Source organism: Bombus bifarius, unplaced genomic scaffold (assembly GCF_011952205.1).
Source record: "Bombus bifarius isolate JDL3187 unplaced genomic scaffold, Bbif_JDL3187 scf7180000007975, whole genome shotgun sequence".
In the NCBI taxonomy this organism is placed as follows: domain Eukaryota; kingdom Metazoa; phylum Arthropoda; class Insecta; order Hymenoptera; family Apidae; genus Bombus; species Bombus bifarius.
In genome coordinates, this window is record NW_022884361.1 from 2,099,597 (window position 1) to 2,108,232 (window position 8,636).

Sequence of the window (8,636 nt, forward strand, 5' to 3'; positions counted from 1 at the left end):
TCTGCCATTGACTGGTGACACGTGATTCGCGTTCAGTCCAAATACCCCAGCTTCGATGTCGTCCCTAGGCGCAATCTGGATCAGTTGCAATCTCGTTTTCACGGTTTTCACCCCTGGCACGTATCTCTCCAAACTTCCATATCTACATTCATTATTTCCGATTTACACGATATCGGAAATAACAGTATGCACATACGTATCGCTCTAAAACGTTTCGAATGTGAACACACGTGGCGAAAAATTTGATACTTTTCGAAATGACGTTTGAAAGTCTCGACGAATCTTGTATCTTCGACGAAGTCTTCGAAGTTTCCCCAAATTCGTAATTCTAATTTGTTTATTTAATAAACAAGATCTTAATCTTTAATTACGCCGGACCCTTTCTATTAAATTACAAAGACGGTTACTAAAAGTTTTTCAATACTCTTCATTCCAATTTTTTTATTTAATAAAAAAGATCTTAACATTTAATTACAACCGACCTTTTTTTATAAAATTATAAAAATGATTACTAAAAGGTTTTCCAGTACTCTTAATGCCATTTTATTTATTTAATAAAAAGAATCTTAACCTTTAACTATATTCGACCTTTTTTATTAAATTATGAAAACGATAACTCAAAGTTTGCCCAGTATTCATAATTTGTCTATTGAATGAAAAAACTCAATCTTTTACTACATACTATGTCCAAATTTTTTTGTATGGTTGCTCTGGTTGCTTGACTTTTACTCTTGTTACATATGCTTTCAAACTTGGATTTCCACATCTACCATTCGTGATCAGGGACTCGATAGGAGGGACACATGTTACCCCGAATTTAACTAATCTCGCTAATCCAACCTGGTGTGAACGTTTTCACCATCGGACATTTGTCGATCACACTTGATCCGTCCCTTCCAGATTAAAACTGGTTCTTTCGTCCTCCATCAGTGGGATACGTAATAGTGAAAGAGAGATGCTACTTGTTCCGGCGTCGCGTTATCGATCTGTTATTCGCAGAATCGGATTCCGGGCGCTTTTTCCGCTTCGAAATTGGATTTCTACTCGATGCAAAGCAGCTTTCTTGCCGCTGCTCACTGAGGTGAGGGAATTTTTCCTTCTATATATGTACATATGTGAGCAAGCGGTCGAGTTTTATGTGCAAGATTAAGCTTTCTCTATCTCATTGTTTTTTCTTCCAACGGGAATGGGATTGTTTTGAAGGGTGGGAATGGATGTGAATCCGCAGAAATATCATTCTAGTTTCGTGATGCGCATTTGTTTGCAGCACTTCTTTCGTTGAGGATAAATCTGAAAATGCAATTTGTTTCTTGCACACTCTGTGCTATCTGCTCATTCCTCTTTACATGAAATTCGTATGGTGGATTTGATTCGTTATTAGCGTTATTTAACGAGCTCTATCGCTTTATAATATTTTGAAAAGTTGTTGGAAAAACAATTTTCTATAGAGGAGATATATTGAGTTTTATAGGTATTCGAAATTAACCTACAACTATTTTATACGCTGTTTGTCCAACGATATTTAAATATCGATATGCTCCTTGTTCGGCTATTTCATCTTGTAAAACTCACTTTCTTCGAATCTTAATATTTCTGATCTTTGCTTGCATTTCTTGATTCCGTTTACCGACAAATGTTCTTCCACCCTTTTCTTCTCTATGAACGTCTTCGCAATTATTTCTAAATGAAAACGATTCTATTCTGCACGCTACTCTTCTGCACGTTATCTTTTCCCACGTTTCCTCATTCGGTATTCCATAATCTATTGCCGAGGTATCCATTATCACGGCAGAGGTGTGATCTCGGTCAATATTACCCTCTATATTACCACCGAGGATGCTTTAACCCATCTTGTCTATTAATCTTATGAGCTGTTCTCCTTGGCCGTTCGCGTGTTTATCTTTGGAGTTCCTCCTTGGAGTCTATCCTCCTTCTCACCGTTCCATAGTACTTCCCATTGGGCTCTCGTTTTAGCGTTAAAGTCGCCTCTGAATAACAGATTTTCTTCGGTATCTTTTTGCTACCCTATTTCTTCTAATATTTCCGATAATTTTGTTGCTACACCTCTTTTATACACTGATATTACCTTCCATTTCTCTGTGTCTAATAGAAGTATCGTTTCCATGATACTTATTGAACTCTTTCGAACTTCTATTTTGTCTATATTTCTGTTTATTCCTATTAACATTCCCTATTATGCTTCTACATCTTATGTTATTACCGTGTATACCGAAAGAGGATATTAATTAACTAATACAAGAAAAGATATTCAAAAGATATTCAACGAATCGTGATAAATGAATGAAATGAAATTTTGAAAATTAGGGAACTAAAACTTTCGTCGTGAAAACGTTGTATAAAAGGTACAGAATTTTCCAGCGATTACATCGATAGTTATCTAACGAAAAACCTTATAATTTCGAATACGTCACACGGTAGAATTACACAAAATGCTAATTAACATAAAGCAGCAAGACTAATAGAAGTTTACACGCCCGAAGGCTGTGTTATTTCGGCCCAACTAATTATATCTTCTCTGTTTATCCGGATACAATGGGGAGGAACTAATTTGACGAAGCTTGTTCATTAATCTTTTGAATCGAGGTAACGATTTGCACGAGTAGCTTCGTAAATTATCTAGGAAGCAACATGCTATCCTATTTACCGTTGTTTTCGTATTTTACATCTCTGCTGTGACTTCCATTTTACTAGATAGGAAGTATATTGGAATGAAAGTGGGGCGAAAGTTGCAGAAATGAAATTAATTAACAACTGATGTAATCTTCACGGTTTTTAATACATATTTAAATAATTCTGAATTCTAATTATATAAAAATATAATTGCAATCGTAGCCAATCAGTTCATATTATTTGCTATAAAATGCCTAATTGTATTATGGCTATTAACCATAATCTCTAACAAAAAGTTTCCCATCAAATGCGATGATACGAAATTGACAAAGTGAGAAATAATACTATTATTTCATAAAATTAAGTTAATAAACTTAAAGGAAGCGGTTGCATATAATGACACAATTAGTAATAGTGTTAGTAATAATACGATTGCCCAAGTCTCACCAAGTGAAGGTACTGCGATTTGAGACTCTCGAAGGGCTTACTGGGATAACGATATACTGGTCCATCCATCTTTCTTTTATGAGCAAACATCGAAACTAAATTTGGAACATTAGTATGTAAAAAAATTCTCTTCACAGCGTGCGTTTGCAAAACGTTCAGTCTCTTGATCGTTATGCAAAACATGCAATAAAAGAAGATTCAAGGAAAACTGACAGGGAAAACTAATCTAAAAATTAAATTTTAAACTAATTATGTAATTCTATATGAGATACTGTTTCATACACGGTTAAAAAAATTATAGAGTAACTGACAATTAACGAGTGTAAGATAAGGAAAACAGAATTAAATGTTTTACAAATGATTTATATATTTATTAACTACTTTATTACATTATTACATTACTCCATTACTTAGTTACTAACTACATATGCTAACCATCAATAATTACACATGCACTTAGCTATTAATATATCATAAATAAATACACAATTAATTATTGTATTTAGTAGATAGCAATAGTAGTTATCGTGTCGCATATCGTATAAAATCTTCACTAAAAAATAACTATTCATTAACTGCTTAACTCAGAAACAGATTTTCTAACTGTAAATTTATCCCTCCCTAACAATATACATATCATATAAGATCTCCACTAAAAAGTAACTATTAAGCAACTCTGTAGCAAAAAAATACCTATCTCAATTTTTAATTTTAAATTTATTCTCATCTACCAATAAAATAACTAGCCTTCTAACTCAAAAGCATCCTTCCTAACCATAAATTTATCCTTATTTTACAATAAATCCGAACTGTCTTATATATATATAAGTATCTAATTATAACAAGAAAAAAGGAAAGGGGTGTCGTGTGGGATTAATATACCTTCTAAGCTTGACTACCTTTCTGTATATCCTGAAATACCATGGATCTCTGTCAACTTAAAATATTGTATAGGTCCTATCACAGATCTGAAAATGTTATACACCTTATCTTTATAAAAATCTAATAATTTGTTTAAGGTTTTCATCTATCTAAGAATCTAAATACAATAAGGTAAATGGATATAGCATGAGATACACATGTGTATGTGTCTTTATCCACACTTTATCATATTTCACAACACTAACAAAAAAAAATAGAAATATAAAAACAAAGAGAGACATATACATTGCCCCCCCCCTCCTCCAAAAAAGAAGAAAAATACTACAACTGCAGATATTAAAAACGAGCATAGTAACAAAATAGTAATGAGAATGGCTTTCCATGCTTTGCATGATCCAAAATCCTCCTCTATGGAAAATTTTTCGGGTCTCTTTGGGTCGTAGCCTCTTTTTTCTTCGGGTGCAATGACTGCTGAAACTTAAATCTAGTTCGAAGCTTTCTGATTGCGAAACAAAAAATAATTTATAAAGTAGGAATAAAAATATAAATTGTGAAAACCGATTCAAAGACACATGATCGAACAACGATCATAATGATCGCTGTATGTTCGCACATGCACGCTCGCGCAATAAATAAACATTAGTTTGGAATCCTACTCACGACCACGATCGCAAAAGTCGAAGAATCGATGGGCAAAGCCAAATTCGAGTGGCATGCACCATTCATTCCAGCTTCACCTTCAAATTTCCTGGGACTGGTTGGACACGCGAAAGCATGCCTAGAACAAAGACTACGGCTGCCCGGCCCTACCTAATTATGATTTAACACTCATACTAGAAAGTATGCTATGTATCCCATTCAGTCCTATTTTTAACAAAATGGCAAGAGACAGACACAGCAATACACTCGTTCTATAGTTGTCACACATAGCCCGGGCATAAGGATTTTCATTAAAGAGACGTTCCAAGACGCCTCCGACAGTCGTCGAGTTTAACAAACAACTTGCACACTCTAATGCACGTACTATTTCCTGTAATCGACTGACGATGGCTAGTAAACATTGCAAGGAATATGATAAGACCCGTGTAAACCTTTACTTTAATTCTAAGTATTCATACATATTCTTAAGAAAATTATATTACTGACACAAATGATATAAAATATAATAATACGATTAATAATATCGCTATCTGTAATCTGGTTATTTAATATTGGATCTGATACTGTTATTGCACATTGCAATTAGATTATTATTTGTATGAATCTTATTTTATGGTTGAAATTATAGTAAATGAATTAAAAGTCAAAATGACACAATTCCATAATCTAACCACAGATACACATGTGGAAAATATGTCGTGCACGATACACTAACACATCATCGGCCTAGCAAATTATTCGATATATGATCATCGTACCTATGGTCTTTCTCCCACTCAAATAGCATCTGGACACGTGAGTGAGATCCTGACAGCGGATACGGAAGCGGTTAAATCTAAAAATCTTGAATTAAAAAGCTGATTGGCTTGTCTGTTATATTATACTTTGTATTTGGCAGACTAATATTCTTTAAATTTGTATTTTATTACTTTATTTTACATTGTAATAACTCTAACTTATTAATTTTACTTAATTACATCTACTTTATTATATTATTGAAATTTTAACACTTAATTGAAAAAAATTAGCAGCAAGTAAGAAATATACTTATTAGAAGAAGGACAAATATCAGTGAGATAATTGATACTAAATTTAATATTGATAAAAATAATTTCAGGCAATTTTCTCATTAAAGTACATTTTCGAAGACACAAAAGAAATTTTCAAACTTATTGCTTTGATTGCTGTCGCGAAATTTCTTCTTGTACTTAAAATATCATACATTCGTGTGGCGGAAATTGAACTTTAATATCTTTATGTATTCAATTCTATTGAAGCTTACAATGTAGAAGTCAAATAATTAAATAACTCAATAGTTTCATAAAACAGAAACATGAAATTGAAAATTACTTACTACATCCAATAATAACGATAGTGTCTATTGTTATTGCTATCGTGTAATAATTGCAGCTTTGATAGTAATGAAGTCGGAAAGTATCCTATTTCCCTGCTGCTAAATACTCAAATGAAGTTACATCAATATTTGATATTTCATATTTATTTCATATTTTAGATTTATATTCATAGCTTACTTTACCATTTATATTTATATAGATGTATATTTGCATGAATATTTAGTTTTTATAAATATTCATATTGAACACGTTTTAATTTTATAAATTCTCAAATACATGCGTTTGAATTAACTATCAAAAACCGCGATGTGCAACAAAACCTATTCTGAACTAATAAATAAATCACAAAACTATGTGTTATTATTTATGGGTACAATAAATACCAGCGGTCAGTATGCTCGCAAAAAATTCGACGAAAAATACAGCCAATCACACGTGTCGACTCGTATCTTTCATCCTACGACATGATTAAATGACTGGAAGAATAAAAATGTATGCGACTCACCATTGAACACCGAGGATATTACCATCAATATTGCAGTAGCCCAGAAGAAATCATCACGATGGTCGTTATCAAGCATGGACCATCAAATTCGACGAGGACGACGGCTGTGAAAAATTTCTAAAAAAATGTGGAACGTTACAGTTATTCTTAAATGTACAATGTCAATTATTTCAGAGAGTTCTACATCAATAGAAAAACTTCGGCCAGATTGATTGAAATATAATATAGTATGCGAAGATACTTACAATTTTGACTTCTGAAGCACCATTAGATCCTCCCCAGAGAATAGGAAAAAGCACAGAAGGGTGTGAAACATCTTTAACAAAATGCAGAATATTACAATTTATCCCTAAAGATATAGTGTTGATTATTGGAAAAGTTTAATGATAAGATGGGAAATAATATTAATTGAAATATGATATACAAAGATATTTACACTTTCGGCTGCTGGAGCATAGCTAGATTCCCACCAGAAGATAGGAAGAAGTAGAGTATGTCGACCATCTTTAACAAAATATGAAATATTATAAATTATTTCTAAAGGCAGTATTGACTATTAGAAAATTTTGATTATAAAAAAAAAAAATAAAATTAATTCAAATGCAATGTATAAAGATATTTACGCTTTTAAATATTGAAGCATTGCTAGATTCTCTCAGATAATAAAAAGTAGATATTCAGATAATAAGTCTGTAACAAGACATAAATTACTTCTTCTTAACTTGCTCTTAGAAAAAGTAGTGTTAATAATAAGCACGATATTCAAGATACTTATATTCTTTAATATTGGAGAGACTAAATCCTTTTGCACGAAGCACTGATTCTAATTTCAAAAAGGAATTTTTATAAAAAAATATATATTAAAAAAATAAAAAATAAAGGACTTTAACACGCGCATTTATTGTATGCGAAATGACTCATTTCGCATACAAATTATTTACTTCATAAAATTTGAAAACTAGTTTCGCTAATCGATAATCAATTAGAGCTAGTGTGCTCTGAAAAATATTTGAAGATCTATTACGGAGCAATCAGTAATTCTACCAATTATATTGCGCGCGATCATAAAAATCCTCTGGACATAAAACTGAATTAGTGTAAATTAATGTAATAGAAAAAGAAGTAAAAAAATATTTTCATATCTTCCTTCTTATTTGTATTTGAGCGTTTGTTAGGGAAATACTATCCCCTTTTTAAAAATATGTGATTATTTTTCATATTCCATTAATAGAAATATTATAAATATTGTTAAAAAATAGAATATGTGTGTGTGCGTGTACTCACATATCTACATATCATAAATATACGTATGAATAAAAAATATATATGTATATATGTAAAACATTATTTATGAATTAAAAAGTATTTTCTACTATTGCAAATATTCAGAAATATCGCAAATGTAATACGATTGATTTGTATGAATTATAAAGTTTGGACGTGTAGAGCATGATTCGTAATAATAAACTATGTCGCGCGTTAACAATATTCAAGAACGTTTGCAAGAAATCAAAATTCCAAAATAAAACATGCCTCAAGGTATAATAACACTACGCAAAATCCGCGTGTGGTCTTGCATTGGCTGAAACATGTTTGAACGTATCAGTTACCTCGTACTCTTCCGACAGAAAAAATGTTACATATTTACAATCAATACTACCGCAGAGTGTCGGGTTCGAAACGCAGAAAAATGTAAAAATAAATTATTTCATCTTTTCTAACTGTATTTTATGATATGAATTGAAGCAATGAAATATTACGTTTAAGTTATTTAATAAAAAGAAAAAGAAATTGTAAATTACATGACAAGCACATCAAGAAATAAACATATATAATATTATCAATAATCTAATGAAAAAGTATACATACATCTGTAACTACTATTTAATTAATAAATTTAGCATTTCCAAATCTGCATGAAAAAGACAGGGGTGTTTATTCTTTATGCTTCATTTTCTTTCATGACATCTCTGTAGTTAACAGCAATCAACCAACAATCTATATATTTAAAAAACCAAGAAATTAACCAAACAAATGATATTAATAGCAATTATAATAAAATGAAACGATAACCGATCTAGATTACTATCTTGCAAGGAGACACGAGAAGCTACTGGCAAATCTGACAATCGAATAAACGATCAAAGAAAAAAGAA

At 31.5% G+C, this 8,636-nt stretch overlaps 1 long non-coding RNA gene across 2 annotated transcripts; it reads right to left on the reverse strand.

Moving 5' to 3' along the window:
* Positions 1 to 4,245: 4,245 nt before the first annotated feature.
* Positions 4,246 to 6,976, reverse strand: LOC117217321. Of its 2 annotated transcripts, none has more exons than XR_004489515.1 (3): positions 6,726 to 6,976; positions 6,481 to 6,584; positions 4,246 to 5,427 (listed from the first exon to the last, which is right to left on the reverse strand). It is a non-coding gene; the product is annotated as an uncharacterized LOC117217321 (long non-coding RNA). The 2 variants fall into 2 exon arrangements; XR_004489516.1 differs by having other exon boundaries at positions 6,481 to 6,597.
* Positions 6,977 to 8,636: the final 1,660 nt, after the last annotated feature.